Source organism: Bufo gargarizans, chromosome 6, assembly GCF_014858855.1.
Source record: "Bufo gargarizans isolate SCDJY-AF-19 chromosome 6, ASM1485885v1, whole genome shotgun sequence".
NCBI lineage: Eukaryota > Metazoa > Chordata > Amphibia > Anura > Bufonidae > Bufo > Bufo gargarizans.
The window spans coordinates 39,643,158-39,661,660 of NC_058085.1; the positions used below are offsets into that span (position 1 = coordinate 39,643,158).

Here is an 18,503-nt window from a genome sequence, read left to right on the forward strand (position 1 = left end):
TAGGATCTTCTCTCTATTGATTTCCTCATTTATCAGGGGGTGAGGTGGAGGCCCCATGATTGGGCTCAGGGTTCTTCCCCATCCTTCAGACACAGGGTCCTGACAGCGCTCACTAGAGGTCTTCTTCACTACTGTGTAGTCCTGGTTATGGAGAGACACAGTAATAAATATCACTCCATACATCTCCAGAGTCCCTCACCTCTCCAGTCATGTCCATCTGTTAGTAACATAGATAAGATGATGTAATGTGACATCATCAGAATCTCTCACCTCTCCAGTAAGCCGGAGGAGGATCTCTAGGGTGAGATTTATTATTCTCTCCGCCATCTTGTCCCTGTCCCTCTCCATCCTTGTCGGGTCAATCAGGAGAAGGATCTTATATAGAAGATATCCACTGAGTGGATCCTATATTGTAGAAACCTGAATGGCAAGAAGATGAGATGTTGTAAAATCCTACAAAATCCTATGTAAAATACAATATCTGGAGATAATAGGAGACATTGGAGAAGATAATAAAGTGTAGATGTTGTGTTCTCTCTTTTTCTATAGATTGTTGAAAAGTTTGTCAAAGCAGTTCCACCATGTTTGTGGTCAATGCAGAGTCAAAGCATACTACACCTTTACACAGCCACTATAGTCAATGACAGCAGTGATGATCACAAGAAAGTCATCTGGTAGATCACTTCAGAGACCTCAGAAGTCCTGTCATTTAGCATCAGGCACAAATACAGATCATCGTTGCTTTTGCAAAAGAGCAATGGCTATCTGGGCTCTGATGCTTCTCATATTTCCTGAGGAACTTGTAGCTCATAAACCTATTTATAGTCAGACATTTACAAGGGCTTCCTAGATTGACAAATTAATGGCTTATCCTTGGGATAGACCTTAAATATTAGCTTGCTGGGGGTCTGACTCTCAGTACCCCTGCAAATCAAGTGTCTTAAGGGGTCATGAAGCTCATGCGAGTACCTCACCTCTTCTTTGTTTACCTTGGTTCATCGATCTGCATGCCATCTACTTAGTATCCTTACTATGTGTATAACTTGCAGGTAGAAGGTCTGAAAAACTGAAGAGTCTGCAACACTGATATGGACACCAGTGATGGTCAGTTTGCAGTAAGCCCTTACCTGTGCTGGTCTGAAATCAAATGCGGTCACCGGGAGCAGGCAGTTCCGAGAACAGTCGCCAGGGGCCTTCTTCGGGCTGTTCTCGGAACTGCCTGCTCACGGTGACCGCATTTGATTTCAGACCGGCTCGCGGCACAGGTAAGGGCTTACCTGTGCATCGCCGGACAGGTAAGTCTACCTTACTAGAGATGGCAGCCTGCATGTGTTCGCTGGCGAACACTGCGAACTGACCATCACTGATGGACACCATGGCGCCACTAAATATCTTATTGATAGAGTCAATGAGAACTGGAACCCCCTTCAAATTTAATATTGATAACCTACCCAAAGGATAGGCCATCAATATGCCCTGAAACCCGCTTTGTGCTATTACTTTGTAACTGTACTTGTTGCTGACCGAGGCTTGGTATTCTGGCACTTCTCTTATTTTAACCTTTGGATTGGTTGGCCACTTGTAGTTTTTCTCTTGCATTGACTTTGGCTTGCTTCTGGCCTCGCTTTCTCTTGATGTTTCTCTTATTTCTTAGACTCATTTCTTCACTTATCTGTGAATGACCACTGGCTAGCCCCTGATAATGCCTCCTGGTACATATTGCTACTGCCAAGACGACTTGAGGGACAAAAAACTGGGGATTTCCTGCAGTGAAGCCAATGACAATGGAAAGACAAAGCAGAAGATTGTTGGGAAGGAAGTGTTCCTTCCCGACAATCTTCTTACTGGTGGAGGAGACTGCTTCTTCTCCAGAGTATAGGGAGGCGCAATTGATAATGCCATCACTCTTCCTCATTCTGACTTAGTGTTTGTCAGCAGCAGATTGTGGTCACAAAGCAGGATCTGACACCGTCAGGCTGTCAGGAATAAGGACCGCCTTATTCCTAGTTATTATGTTTGCTGTGAAAATATATGTTTTATGGTTATGTGTTGTGGTGTAACATGTTCCGGTGTGATTCACATATATATATACAGTATGTATTTATGTATTTGTATTGCCAGGCCAGCAGCCTTTGATGAATTGGTTTAAGGCTGCATGTAGGCCGAGATGCCTGCCTCATACCTGGGAAAGCAGCAGCCTGCTCCCCGGGGGGTAGTTAGCACAGAGATGCTAATCAGGATGGGCTTGTTTGCTGGTCACACTCGCGACAGGGGACAGCGAACTCTCCGGCGCCGTGTGTCAGCATGGGGGCTTCCTAACCAGAGCATGAACCATAATCCGTAATCCTTCATAACAGGAGGGATCGGATGTCCCCGAAATCTGGCTTATCATCTCTGGTATGATAGGGACATTGCATTGACACCAGACATGGTATATCAACTGGCCTTCATCTTCTTAAAATAAGGATCTCATCTTCCGAGCGTCCTGGACGTGTAGTGCTCGGAACAATAAGATATGAATTATGAAGAAGGGCTGGGGTCTGTATCTTCACCAGGGCAACTGGCAAACTATCTTTTTGATATTTTCATACCTCTTCCCTAGATGGGAAGGCTGCATGGGTGATGTAGCTTGGCCCAGTGGGGCTGAGCCAGAGGTGGGATTGAGAGCCCCCTCAGGCCTGCCCCTGGAGGAAAGGCATAAAAATGTAATCCCTGGATATTTGGGTATCACAAAGTGGGAGATCCAATCAAATTGGTTTGTGCACCATTACTCTGCCCAAATCTCCTGGGAGGAAAGGACTTTTACCACACAACTGCTAAGTATCGGAACTTTCTATGTTTTCTCCTGTTTATTTTACAATTGTTTGCCATTTATGTATGTCTCTTGTTAATCATTTTTTGTAACCAAGTGCTGCCTATTTTTTATATATTAAACCTAAATGTTTGATGGTTTGTCTTGTAACCTTAAGAACCTGTTAGCTCGATGAAGAGTGTGTGTGCAGTTGGAGGCTGTATGTTGTTTTTCCGTGAGGCTTGCTGTTTTCTAATCATGCACTTTGGGTATCTAGCTCTGAAATCATACTTCAAAATCATGCTATTCATATCTGCTTTACTAATTTATTCACTTTACTTTAGTGGTTAACCTCCTTCTTCTATTAGGTATTCAAGCATTTTTACATGTGATCCTCCTCCTCTGGACCGCGGGACGGGCATTCATTCGTGGGCAGAGGTTCATGTGCCATATAATTAGCGGCGCCTGTTATTAGTTTATACACAGGTGAGATGCGGTCAGTGCATTAATACTCTACCTATCCTGTGCCAGTGTTAATTGTGCTTAGAAGCCTGGGCCAATCAATGACTCTCATTTTGATCCGTTTTGCATAATGTGTTTCCTATATATACCCAGCACCAGCAGGAGTGTGGCCACTACCCCTTGAGAAAGCAGCACGCGAAACGCATGTTGGGCAGTGGACTGGTAGTGCTTATACCTTGCTGTGGACTATATTGTGGTCAGTATAACTTGTAATGATGTCCCTCTCTCTTATTTTTGGGAGATCTCACTAACTTTTGGTGATTAATATTAATCTGTATTGGCTCTTCATCTACCTGATACTGTACGCCCTCATGCTCCATGTGTGCCACAATAGTGGCGCTGGTGATAATTTGTTTGATGTACGAACTCTTCTTGGACCATTTATTTTGTAGCCGGTTGCTGTTGGCGCCAGTATCCATTTATTCATTCTTGTTGCTGACCACGCATTTTCACTTGCACTTTTTTTTTTTTTTTTTTTTTTTTTTTTATATAAATATATCTTTATTGGTTTTTTTTCCAAATATAAACAAGATAAAACAGATATCTAATCACAAAAAATACACACGTATATCGAATCATTTAAAACAGTGTATCACTGCCATACCAGAGAACATGCATATGTGGAAACACATCTATAATCAGAATAACTCAATTTTTGCGTCAATTCTCTGGCATGAATGTCAAAACCCAGGAGCCCATCCCCCCCCCTCATCATCCCCCCACCCGTCCCGTCTGGCATTGGTGCGGCCGCCACGTGGGGCGGCGAGGTCCCCCTACTCCTTTCTGGGGTATTTCTCCGAGCATTTTATCAACTCCATCTAGTGTGGACAGTGCCGATAGAGTTTATTGTATAAGGATGCAAGTAGTTTATTAGATTATGGTGAGGTAATAGTAATAGTCACAGCAGTAGATGGTCATTGGTTTCAGTCAGGGTGTTTCCTCTCGCCATTTCCCATCTGTATACGCCCATTCATATGGCATTTCTCACCCCGCGTCGTTTCATGTCCTCAAAGTGTGTTATTCTCGTCATTAAGCTTTGCCATTCATTTATTATAGGAGGTCTATCTTTCACCCACTGTCTCAGAATTATCACCTTAGCCAAAAGAAGTCCCTTCAACCAGTACGCCTGTTCTTTTTTGGTGGTTCTATTTTTGTACTCGGGAGGAAAGAGTCCAAGCACAGCTACTTGGATAGTAAAGGGGGGATTATTCCTACAATTTACCGCCATGGTCTGGAATATACTGCCCCAAAAGGTCCTAATGGCAGGGCAGTCCCACAGCATGTGTACAAACCCTGCGGCTACAAGAGAGCATTTCAGGCAGCTAAATTCCTGACCCTTATTACTGTACATTTTGGATAAGAGACTCGGGGTAACATATAGGCGATGTATTATTTTAAATTGTATCAATCGGTGTTGTCGTGAAAGGGAAGCCTTCTTAATGTTTTGGTATATTTCCCGCCATTGTAAGGGGTTACAATCCCCAATGTCCGTCTTCCATTTATCTACACTTTTAAATTTAGTGATGGAGCTTAATTCCTCAATAAATCTCCTATATATTAGTGAAATCTTAACTTTATTCCCAACGATGTTGTAGCAAAATAATAAAAACCCCTGCGTGAAACTTGTAAAAGGTGTTTTTTTGAGTGTGCTTACTAATGCGTGTTGTAATTGGCAGTATCTATAGTGCTCTAATGCAGTTATTGGTGTCTGTTGTGTCAATTCTCCTATTGATTTAATTTTCCCTTTCGTGTATATATGTGAAATTAATGTGATACCTCTACGAGTCCAATATTCATTTTCGTTAAGTGTCCGGAATTCTGTTAACACGGGGTTATCCCATAGCGGGGAAAAGTCCAGAATTTGGGGGGCCTGAATAAGTGCCTTAATTTTATTCCAGGATTTCTGTAGCGCGGCCCCGATGGGGCAGAAATAGTCTGCGCGCTGAAACAGCCCAGTTTCCAGTATACTAAAAATATTGTTTACATGCTGTTGGCGTTGACCTAGGATATGGGATAGTAGTGCTCCGTCCCCGGTATTAACACACCATTGTAGCTGTGCACACAGGTAATAAATTTGGAAGTGGGGTAAGCCTAGGCCACCATTACTTGGCACCATTTGCAAATATTGTAATTTAATGCGGACCCTCTTTCTGCCCCATATCAGGTCATTTATCAAGCGATCAATCAAATTGAAAACACTGTCCTCAATCCAAGCTGGACAGGAGCTAACCGTGTACAGTATCCAAGGCAACAGAACCATTTTGATTAGCGCAATCCTGTTAATCTGCGAGAGCGGAAGTTTCTGCCATACCCTTATTTTTCTTTTTATCTTCACAACTAAAGGGGTAATGTTTAGCTTATTATAATCCATAATGGTATTACTGATTTTTATCCCAAGGTAATCTAAATGGTCTGTAGGGGCAATGATTCTGATCCTAAGATCATTCAGGGGAGGCATCCGGTTCAGGGGGAAGAGTACAGACTTTGTCCAGTTTATCTCATATCCGGCAATTCTGCCGAATTCCTCTGTTATCCGCATAACATCAGGGACGCTTCTCCATCCGTCATTCAGGTAGAGTAAGACGTCATCTGCGTATAGACAGATCTTATCATCTGTCCCTCTCCCCCCGAAACCCACTATACCGGTTTCAGCCCGTATTCTGCAGGCGAGGGGTTCCATAAAAATTGAGAAGAGAAGAGGAGAGAGGGGGCATCCCTGGCGTGTCCCCCGCTTTAGGGAAACGGCAGGTGTGAGCACCCCATTAACCTTAATTCTGGCTGTTGCTTCACTATATAGCAATTTAACCCATCCAATAAATTCCTGGCCCAGATTCATCATATGCATAACACGCCAGAGGAAGGGCCACTCCACCCGATCGAACGCCTTAGCGGCATCCAATGACAGGATGGAGCGGTCCTCCCCCCCTCCAATCTGAATATTCAGGATGGTCCGGCGTATGTTGGACTGTATCTGTCGCCCGGGGATGAACCCGGTCTGATCTACATGGACCAGGCGGGTTATTACTTTTTTTAGCCTGTTGGAGAGAACTTTTGCAACTATTTTATAGTCTGCATTAAGCAACGATATAGGGCGATAATCCTCCACTTTATTGCCCATTTTCTCTTTCTTAAGGATCAGTGTGACCGTTGCTTCAGTCAGAGAGGGGGGCAACCTTCCACATTTGCTAGATTCATTTAGGACCTGTAACAGTCCGGGCAGAAGTATCTCCGCATGGCACTTATATATGCCAAATGGGAGCCCGTCCGATCCGGGCACCGAGGAGCCCCGGGTCTCGTGCAAGGCCACCTGTAGCTCCTCCAAAGAGATGGGGGCGCTCAAGGGGGCAGAGTCCGAGTCCGACAGCACCGGGATCCTAACCTGTTCCAAATAGTCATCTATTTCAGTCACTGTATCTGTCACGCTAGATCGATATAAACTGTCAAAGTACTTAACAAACTCTCTCTCCATCTCCACTCCTCCTTCCAATCTACGCCCGTCACCCGTCAGTATTTGTCTAATTCTTTGGGGGGGCTTTTGGTTCGCTATAATGGAAACCAGTAGTTTACTCGGGGTGCCTCCCTCACAGAAATCTTTATAGCCCCTAAAAAATAATTGATTCTGCGCTTTTTTCCTCATAAAGATGGTATAGTGATCTTTAGTGGATTTTAACTTAGTGCGCGTATTCGCATCATTCCGTACACGGATACAACCCTCCAGATATGAAATATTTGCCTCCAATTTTTTTTGCTCAGCAAAAAATTCATTTTTTTTCTTTTTTATTCTGGAGAAATAGAGCCCGCGCATAAATGCCTTCATGGCATCCCAAACAAAGTGGACATGTGCTGTGCCATTATTCTCTTGCCAAAATTGCGCAAGTTCTCTATCTATCCCTGCAGAGTCATTTAGTATAGTTAACCAATGTTCATTCAATCTGAACGGTCTGCTAATCCCAGCTTGTTGTCCGGTCTTCATCACTAGTAAGATCGGTGAGTGGTCGGATATGCCGTGGGCCTCATATGTCATTTTTAAAACGGAATCAAGCATCTGCTCATTAGCCAAGGCCATATCAATCCTGGACATAGCACTGTACGCTTTACTAAAGCAAGAGAACACCTGTTTGTTACCATAGAGCCATCGCCAGACATCTATTAATCCTATCTCCTCACAGAACCCGCGAAGTAGGGCGTGCTTTCCCTGCGCACTATTCCGAGCAGCTGAAATTCTATCCAGCGCCGGATCCAGTACGCAGTTAAAATCACCACATATTAATATCGGCGATCGCTCTATATTATGCATAAAAAGCGCCAGCTGTTTTAGGACTGTCATTGTAAACGGAGGCGGGATGTACAGGAAAGCAAGAACGCACTTTCTGCCGTTCCATTGAGCATAGAGGAAGATATATCTCCCATCTATATCAATCAATTGGTCCAGCAGAACAAAGTCAATGCTTTGATGTACATACACACTGATCCCTCGGGAGTATGTCGAGAAGCCGGAATGGAACTGGTGCGCCGCCCATCTTTTTATTAGATATCCGGGGATATTAGGTGTCGCGTGCGTTTCTAATAGGGCAACTATTGCAGGGAGGTGTCGAATAATCAGATCAAAAACCACAACCCGTTTTATTCTATCGGCCAGTCCACGCACATTCCATATCATAACTCTATTATTGGTCATATTATGAGTTATAGAGGAGGCGTCCATCGCCCCCCAGGGGCAACCGCAACCATGCCAGAATCCTCCCCCACCCACTGCCCACCCACCCCGTTTGACCCCCACCCCTCATCCCCCTAACTGGTTCACTGATGCGAAGCATCATTGTAAACCTCTTACTTATTCGCCCATCCGTCCATGGGCAGCCCCCTCTATTCTCACACCCCCTTCATTGGGCAGGTCTCCTGCCACCAAGACCCGACGTCTAAATCCTGACAGAATCTAACCATTCTAGAGTTTCTCTAGGTGAATGGAAAAACATTACAGTATCTCTGTACACCACTCTTAGCTTGGCAGGGTATAACATAGAGTATTTGATATTTCCATCCCGTAATCTTTTCTTGATATCAAAATACTCCCTACGCTTGCTTTGAGTATCCTTAGAGAAGTCGGGGTATATCTGTATCTGGTGTCCGTCGAGGGTAGTATCACCTAAATCCCTCTTGCGTCGAAGCACCCAATCTCTGTCACTGGAGGATAGTATCCTAATTAAGAGGGCACGAGGGGGGCCACCCGGCGGAGTCTTTTTTGTAGGAATTCTATGTGCTCTCTCCACACATAGTGCAGGAGTATCTCCGTCTGATCCTAGCATTTCAGTCAGCCATTTTTGCATATACGCCGCAGGGTTCCCCCCCTCTACCCCCTCTGGGAGGCCCACTATTCTAAGATTATTGCGACGTGCTCTATCCTCCATATCGGTTAGTCTTGCATTAATCCGTTTGTTTTCTTTGTCCAATTCTTCTATTTTTTTTGTCATCTGTCGCTGTTCTATTTGAACCTTAGATAACCCAGTGTGTACAATTGAGATATCGGCCCTAATTTTATTCATATCTTCTCTAATAAGAGTAAGCTCAGTCTGCAGTGTCTGTACGGTGGTGGAGACATCTAAAACTGACTGATTAGTGATCTGCGCAACTGATAATATATCTGCTAATTTATTCTCAATGATGTCAAATCTCGTACATTGTTCAACCAGTACTGGTGGGTCGGTCTGTGTTTCCACCAGTTCGGGTATTTTTCTCCCCCCCCTCTGTTTAGGTGGAGGCGATTTCAGATATTTATCCATTCTAGCCTGTGGGCTATTACCATCGCCCGCCCTGGGGGATCCCGTGCCCCCGGATCTCCTACTATATTTAGGAGGCATATTATCAAATCTCTCAAAACGGGGGTACACCGTATAAGGCGAGTAGGGGATGGAGAGGAGGAAAAGGAAAAAAAAAAAAAAAAAAAAGGAGGGGTAGACTATCCCAGTGGCAGAAGGCTCTCGCTATATAGCCCCCAGTCACAAGTATCCTAATACTGTTTCTGCATCTGATATTTGTAGTTGTATCTATCCAATAGCGAAATAAGAATTCATATGTATACCTGGCATTAATTTGTCTAAGCCCGTCTGTATGGATATATAAACATATACATAGCTATATAAACGTATACATATACAAAAGCAACAGTGGTTATTTACATAGCATATAGATCAATCAGTCAGTATCAGCGGCTTGACAACGGCAACATATGAAAACAAGTGTCAACGAGGGCAAAGCGCCTATTCCAGACAGTGGTGCGAGCGGAGTCAGTAATAGAGAATACGGGTCACAAATACCATCGCCGCTCACCACATATACCCTGGTTGGACCCAGTGACAATTAGGACCCCAAATTGACGTCGGCATATAATATCCTTCCCGTAGATTCCGGAGTGGTGGGAGGTAGCCCCTCCTACGGATTGCCGTGGGGGTAGTTCAAACAATCCAGTCAAACTGAGTGCTAAGACATGGAAGTAACCCCTGTTAATTAATTATAAAGAGGAGTATCAGGTAATAAATCCCCATGGTCCCGTTGTATATTCCCTGTAGTTTCACTCGTTCTGTGGCCACATAGTCAATACGCAATCACCATAGGGGAATATATAAATGCTACGACCGTTGAGAGGTTAAATTAACATCAAATAAGATCGTGGCAAACTGCCACGTGAAGGCAGATCACACAGTAGAGTCGCACACCTGTATCAGGATAATGTCAAAGTTCCAGCCCCCTATCACCAACCATCAACTTCGCAGGGGAGTAGTCGCGAGGTAATCGCGGGGTCGTCTCGTATAGCCGTAGACAGTATATGCCGGAGGCCTGCTCCCAACTGGCCAGGTAGTCAATGATCAACAAATAGATCGAAGTTGGACTAGGCGGACAACAGCCACCTTTGCACACAAGGTTAGAGACGTTGAACATGAGACGTTGATTAGTAGGGGGGGGGGATGACGATGGATAACTTTGACACAGAGGCGATCTCACCCGTCTTCAGCAGCCGTCAGATGTATCAAGTATGTCACTGCCGACCGATGTATACCTCTCCGCCACCGCTCATCTGTAATCAGCGATCCCACTTTGCAGCGATCCCACTCTGCAGCAGGCAACATCCGATGGTGTTTTTTCCTTTCTTTTTTTTCTTTTTTTCTCCTCCTTTCCCCTTTTAGGGTCTGCTACATGCGGGCGTCAATAGGCATCAGCTGGGCGCTATTCCAGGAGCCACCGCAGTCCACATCGCTACCGTTCCTTAATTCAGCAGGACAGAGAGCTCCCTGTCTCGGTAGCCGATTTCAAATAGACCGCGCTGCAGGCTGCCGAGCAGGGCAGGTGAGGAGGCCAAGACGCCGAGACGCCGGGCCGAGGCGGGTGGGTAAGGGGGCGGCACCCATGCGGACGTGCGGTACGCCCACGCAGCTGCTCCGCTACGTCATACCGTCTCCGCCAGAGTTACCGTCTCTGCAAAGTGCACTTTAATAAAAAATTATAATTTTAGTCCACCAATCATGCACCACCAGCCCTAGTGTTTTTTTATTTTGTTTTTAACCTTGTGTTTTGTCAATCATGTGTATTACAGTGATTATAATAAAATTTTGTATGGTTTGATTATATCTTGTGTTGGTACATTATTGTCACGGTAGGTAAGATAAGGGAAGGAAACAGAATCTGGCAAAGCAAACAAAATAACTGACTAGGCCCCAAATGCTAGGGAACAAAGGGGTCACCTACTAGCAATCCCTAAAACACTTTCCCTAAGCTGCTATGCCCATGTGCATATCTCGATGGTAGATATGCACATGCCCACGTACCTAAGACTATAACACACTGAACCAAACCCTCAGCTGTAGGGAAGAGGGAAAGAGACACCCAGCTCCTTCAACAAATGAAGGAGCTAGCATTCCCCTAGAGGCCTAGTAAAAACAGACACAGAAGGAAAAAGGACTTATCTAGAGATGTGTTGGAGCAGACGATCCCCCAAACTTCCAGAGCTCACACAAGGTAGAACTATAACCCGCAAAGGCTATAGGGAGAGGGAGGAATAAATAGCCTCACCAATTACCTAAAGAACAACACCTGGGAGGAGGTGGGATTCTGTTCAAACCCACAACAAAACAAACTGTCAGATCGAGTCACGTGCAGGAACTCTGACAGATCTCAGAACACCCACAGGGCAGCACGTGACAATTATTTTATGTGATTTAGTTAGTATCCACATATTCTTTTTGGTATTGATAATTTGACTATATATGGGTCAGATATATTTATATGGGAATTAGTTTTGGTGAATAATTTTTTGTAACCAAGTACTGTCTAATTTTTATATATTAAACCTAAAAGTTTGATGGTTTGTCTTGTAACCTTAAGAACCTGTTAGCTCCTATGAAGAGTGTGTGTGCAGTCTGAGGCTGTATGTTGTTTTTACGTGAGGCTTGCTATCATGTGGGTGTCTGCTTGCGAGTGGAACACTCAGGGGTGCCCTGTCGACCTTATAACTGATGGGTGGTGGCAATGAAAGTTTTGTGTTAGTGCGTGGGTGTGCTTGCAGGCTTCAGGTGGCGATTTATGCTCGAGTTACGGCCCGGCACAGGGCATAACCGCATGTGAGGGCTTGAGGTGATTCGGCCTGAAGGGTTTGGGCAACCCTTGTCACGTGACGCGGTGGGATGATCTGGTCCCCGGTACGTGACACAGACGAAGATTTTTGTGTGCGCACAAATTATCGAATTACCTGATGAACAAGCGTAATTAGCGATACATTTTCCTATGAACACCTGTTAGCTATTATCTAGTGTTCATAGGAAAATCTGCGATTCTTGGCCCATGATTACCTCATACCTTATGATCAGTTCAGAAATGTTCATGCACACATGGCACCATAAAGACGCATAACTCAAAACTGCAGCACTGGGTATGCACCAGGAAATCACAAACGGAGGTTAAGAATTGCAACGGCTGTCTGGCACCTACTTCATCGCCCTGATGCGGTGGCATTCTGGCTTGCTCAAAGCTCCATACACTGAGGAGCACATTGCAGGTTGCTTCTTTCAGATTGCTTCGTCCTAGTCCTTTTTTGAGTGAGTCTCCTTGTACTGTACGAAGTTCTGAAACTCCCAGCTAGCTCACCTAATGTGGCCCCTAACCTTGGCACAGCATGGGTGTTGTACTGTGTTTGGGGCACAGGAGGAGGCATTATACCGTGTGGGGGCACATCATGGGGCATTATACAAAAAAAATTTGCTTCAGAAAAAAAATGGCAAGTATGAAAAAAAACACACTCCCAAAATCCCCCCCCCCCTTTATTTACCCATATAAACTTACCAGTACTTTTTGTAGGGAAAGGTAAGAGCCCTACCAATGACTGAGGGCGAAATCCCTGAGCCAACAATGAACCACCAATGGTATACAATTATAGCCTATAGCATAAGTGATCCAGGGAAGGAGGGCTAAAAATAAAGTTAAAAAAAAAAGTGTTACATTTATTTTATTTTTTTAAAAGCAAGATAATTAAAAACTGATATCATGCCGTTATCTAATTTTACTAATAAAAAAAATATATATAAAGAACATTGGCATTGCCGCATCTTAAAATACCCAACCTATCAAAATATAAAAGCATACGGTGAACGTCGAAAAATCCAAATGGCTGAAATTACCGTACCCCCTAACCCCTCAATAAAAATGAATCAAAAAGTCATAGACACCCTAAAAATTGTATCAATCAAACCTACAACTCACCCTCAACAAAGAAACATAGAAAGAGATATAAAAAAAAACGTTATAGCTGTAAAAAAAAGAGCAATGTAAAAAATGGTCAAGCTTTTTTATTTTCTTGAAGTATTAAAACATAATAATAACAACGATATAAATGTAGTATTGCCATAGTCGACCACACAATAAAAGTAATTTGTCATTTTGGGGGGGCGGAGTCTGACCGCTGAGCGTGATGGAGGGCTGATTCAGAGCTCCCGCTCCACAGACCCACACTTCTAACCATTAAGACGCCTGAATCCCTTTGGAAATGGTAAAAATTAGGAAGGATAGGTCCAAAGAGCCTCCCATGTCCCCCAAATACAAAAAGGGACAAGCGGACATGGATCGCTTTCACCGGCGCGCATGGACAAGATGGCGCTGAGAGCTATTCGGTCTGACTCAGAAGAGGAAGAAGACGTCGGGCCGGAGCTGTGCACCGAGCAAGTGGTGACTATCAGGTAGAAGAGGGCGCCCACCTAACAAGGGCTTTTTAAAAAGAATCTCTCACCCAAGCAATAGCTCCTGTATTACAGGGATAACGAGAGATGATATGCACTCTTTAGGCCTCTGGGTTGACTCTCTGGAGAATAATCAGAGCCTCCTCTCCGACCACAGCACAGTTATGTCTAAATATATTCATGCTCACATTAACTCAATAAATAATGCTTACCTCCTCATGGAGGATCAAGAAAATAGGAGCAGGAGGAAGAACATTCGGTTCAAGGGCTTGCCTGAGTCCATAGAGTCAAACGCATTGCGTTCTGCTGCCCTGCAAATATTCACCGTCCTTCTGAGCTCAATCTGTGGTCACTGAACGGATCCACAGGTGCCCTGAGACCTACCTCCAGGGAGCGATGACCCGCCAAGAGATGTGGTCTGTGGTCTCTTAAGTTTTTGTGACACAGCAGTCTTATTACAAGCAGCAAGGGGCCAGAAAGATTTGCAACATGAGGGAACTCCTATACAGTTGTTCTAGGACATAGCACCTTCAACACTTAACAAACGTCGCACTTTGAAACCTCTCACAGATTACCCAAGGAACCACAAGGTGATGTACAGATGGCTTTATCCCTTTGGCCTTACCTTCAGCAAAGAGGGGAAATGCTATAATGTTCGTGAGCCGTCAGATCTGCTTATGGAGATCAATCCCTTACAGATAGACTCTTGGCTACTCTTGGACAACTCCAAGCTAAAGATACCTCAGTTGCCAAGATTGGATCCTTGGTCGGTGGTTTCCACGCATAAGCCAGCAACTGCTAGGAAATTCAAGAAACAAGTGTTCTTAGTTATAGAGCAGTAACTGACAGGTCGTTATTATTTCTAACTATCTGGCTTTACTACAAAGCACTAATTATCAATACCTGTGTTCCTTTTATGTGTATTCAGTGGGGTCTGTCACTATTGGTGGTTTAATACCCCTTGGTAGAATGACGGATGGTGTCCTTTCCTTAGGGGGAGGGGTGCCATTTGCTGTTTATAGTTAATGGGCCCTTACCTACCAGGCGTATCTATGTGCATTTATATTATCAGTTACTTCCACTTACTGTTCTCACAGCATATTTTGCCTTTTCTTATGCCATATTACATGGTCATCTCCTGAGGAATATATTTATTGTAACTTCAACAAGGAGATGGCACCACCTGGGGGCAATAAGGGTTTAAGTTTCAAATGTTAGCTATTATTTCATTGAGGGCGTGGGTTTGTGGTCCCAGATCAGGATGTACATGTACCATTTAGCTTGTACACTACAGCTCCTGTGAGGGCCTTAAGTCTGTCGGGGAGCTCGCTAGGCTTATCTGTCACCTTCACATGATTATAGTTCTTTTGTTTAAGAGTTTAATTATGTTCAATGTGTTTTACATACTTGCTCAGGTCGCTCCAGGGATCATCCGTCTCAGAAGATACGATACCTCATACTCTACATTGCTATGACTACTATAACCACTAAATCTTTCAACAGTTAGAGGATTCAATACACCTCAGGTAATCACTCTCCTGAAGAAGAGTAAAGCAGCAATTTGCTTTCTACAGGACACTCACCTCAAGACTAATAGGATACCTAATATTTCTCAGACACATTATAATCAATGGTTCCACTCAACTTTTGGCTGTAGCAGCAGGGGAGTTAGCATAACAATTGCTAGGTCGATCCCCTTGGTACATGTTCTAACCCAGACAGATTTAGAAGGGCGTTATGTATTTGTCAAAGGAAAAATAGGTCACATTATGGTATCATTGGCCAGTATCTATGCTCCTAATACTAAACAACACAACTGGTTCAGATCTACCTTTTTCTAAATTCCATGCTTTTGCTGAGGGAGTCAGGATAGTGGAGGGGATATAAACATTCCCCTGAACCCGATTGTCGATACTTCCACAGGAACTTCAACTGCTTCACAAAAATCGGTTGAAGGGATCCAAAAAATCCTCAAGGAAACTCATTTAGTGGACACATGGAGGGCCCTAAACGCATCAGTTAGGGACTTTACATTCTATTCAGCTGTACACCAAACTTTCCAAAGATTAGACTACTTGTTTATCTCAGAGAATCAGCTGGATACGCTAATCAGCTCCAATATAGGCCCTATGACTGTGTCAGACCATGCTCCGTTCTCTGCTACTTTTTCTTTCTTGTCTTTCCCAGCTAGAGAGTGGACCTGGCGTCTTAATGAGACTCTGCTAGACCCAAATGAAGCTTTAACCAGCATCCACGACAAACTATCCCACCATTTTATAGATAATAATCCGTCTGATACTTCCCAGGCCATAGTTTGGGAAGCACATAAAGCATTTATCAGAGGACAAGTTATAGCGCTGGGCACAAAAGGTCAAGAGAGAGAGACAGAAGCTATTAAACTCTTTGCTGTCACAGATAGCTTCTTCAGAAAAGATTCCAAAAAGATCTAAAACAGGAGGAGCTACTACTAGCACTAAGGAAGAAGCTAAAAAAAATAGTTAAATGTTAGATGCGCCAGAGAATACCAGTACACGAGATTTAAATATTACGCACATGGAGACAAGGGAAACAATCTGATGTCTCACTTGGTCAAAAAACGAAGAGAAGCCCAATTTATAAACATTAAAACCCACTCAAGCTCTCCCACTGCTCATGAATATATTCGAGAACTTTGGTACGCTGGCTAATTTCAAAATTAACTATTCTAAATCAGAGGCATTGAATATAAATCAGGTAAAGCACTTGAGTTCCTCTTTCCCCTTCAAGTGGCAATTGGAAAAACTCAAATACCTTGGGATCTTTCTAACCAGAAAATTCTCTACTTTCTATCCAGCCAGTTACACTCCTTTGTTACAAAAGCTCAAGGATCAGCTGAATTCACTGTCTCTACCATATTTTTCCTGGTTAGGGAGAAAAAACCTTTTACAGACGTATATTATGCCAAAATGTCTTTACTTACTTCAAATGGTCTCTATATACAGTACCTACCCCACTCCTTTTTTGCAGCCTGTTCCCTATGGTAGGGTAAAAAAAACCAAGACTAGCGTATGATAGAATGATTAAGGACTGTAATCTCCCAGATCTAAAAACATACTATAAGGCAATCCAGATGAAAAGATGGCTTCAAATATGGGTTCCAAAATTTAGGATCTTAGGTTCCAGTATAGAATTAGCTAATAGCTCGAGCAGACAATTAGCGGGTCTTTGGGGAGTTCCGGGGTTTGACAAAAGGGGTATACCACACCATCAATGCCTAACACACCAGCAGGACTCTTTTTTCAGACTTTCCGAGTAATTTTCCTTCATCTCTAACCCCTTTTATACTTTACTCCAACACCGCCAGTCATCCCTCTTACTGGAGCCTGCGCAAAGAAATGACTATCTCCAAATTAGCAGAGCGTACAAAAACAACGCAGGAAACAGACAACTTCAGCGCCCAATATATAAAAGAGGGCAATTTCATTAGTCAGTCAGCCCTTCGATCTAGATACGCAGCAAAGTCTGCAATGACTTGGTTCGAGAAATTGATATGCAGTAACAAAATTCCTGGGCATGCCATATCCCTCTAAGACTTTAAGACTTTAATATCTCAGAGCGAGGGGACCACTCCTGCCTATACTAAACTTTGGGAGAAAGATTTGCGTAGGTCTTTTTCTGCAGCAGAGATCGACCAGATACATCTAAGCTCTCATAGCTTTTCAAGGTGGATTAAAATTCAGGAACACTCTTATCAGACAATGACCAGATGGTAAAATGACCCGAGGAAGCTTTTTAAAATGGGACTTCGAGAGACAGGTTCTTGCTGGAGATGCCTAGATGTGGAGGGCTCGTTGTATCCTATTTTCTGGTCATGTCCGCTGATTGCAGACTACTGGGATCAGATAGAGCGCACAATAAATACTATATGCCACACTGATATCCATCTGTCACCAAGACTAGATGGGCCAAATAGTTCTTATCTGCTGACACATTCTATGTTTCTATGTTTCCTCAGTTCTGTGGTGGCTTCCTTCAGAGAGCTGGACCCCGAAGGCTAATGACCTCCCTGCATGGTTGGTTCAGACAGCTAGACTGCTGATACCTATCCTCTGGCTCAGTACAGTACCCCCTTCTCTTAACCAGTGGTGGGAGAAGGTAGGTCAGCTCTGCCTTGTGGAGGAACTGGCCAGTTGGGCGAACAGATCTCACTCCAAATTCCAATGTGTCTGGGATCCTTGGAAGGTTTTCAGAAACACTGTTCTGAACCTATGAGTGGATATCTTGCATTGCCTCTCCAACTGTTTGGGATCGTTTGCTTGTTATAATCCTCTATCAGTTGATCTATTACTCAGTTTCTCATATTTATGATAATTATTATAACAACACAACCATACTCGTTACTAGAGGAGAGATCCCGGGAATGGTCTCATGTGTCAGGGCTATGAGCCATCCATTCGAGCACTTTGAATGTCTCTTTCATTCATGTAATAGAATGCGTGTTCTTGTTTCTTGTTCTTATCTCTATTTGCTCTTCCTAAAGGAGTCAGATGGATACAGTATATACTTACCCCAAGTTGCAAGGAAGAGAGTATGTCTATCCTCTTTGTACTGAAGGACTTCATAAGGAGCATCTGCGTACGCTCATGTCTTTATTTCTGGTTTTCACTGGTTTTCTCTATGAACCTGTGACTAGCATACACATAAATGTCAATAACAAGATATTTGTAAAAATAAAAAAAGTCATTTGTCATTTTTACCACCCCATGAATGCTATAAATAGGAAACCCATAAGACAATGGCAGAATTTTTTTTTTTTTTCCAATTCCCCCCAGTTAATATTTTTTTTAGCTTTACAATACATCATTGTGCCTTTAGAAAGCATAGGACTGACCGTACACGTACCTGCACCTGCACCGCTGGACACTACGTGGATGGGGGGGAGAGGGGGGATTGGTGGGCTAAAGGACCTTTCATGATGTCATGAACATGTG

General features: G+C 43.7%; 1 long non-coding RNA gene across 2 annotated transcripts; it reads right to left on the bottom strand.

Annotated features, from left to right (window-relative positions):
• Positions 1-275: 275 nt before the first annotated feature.
• On the bottom strand, positions 276-18,461 carry LOC122939876. 2 transcript variants are annotated; one of them, XR_006390196.1, is made up of 4 exons: positions 18,415-18,461; positions 18,081-18,201; positions 12,644-12,768; positions 276-420 (listed from the first exon to the last, which is right to left on the bottom strand). It is a non-coding gene; the product is annotated as an uncharacterized LOC122939876 (long non-coding RNA). The 2 variants fall into 2 exon arrangements; XR_006390197.1 differs by lacking the exons at positions 276-420; positions 12,644-12,768 and adding an exon at positions 14,165-14,331.
• Between the last annotated feature and the right edge of the window lie 42 nt (positions 18,462-18,503).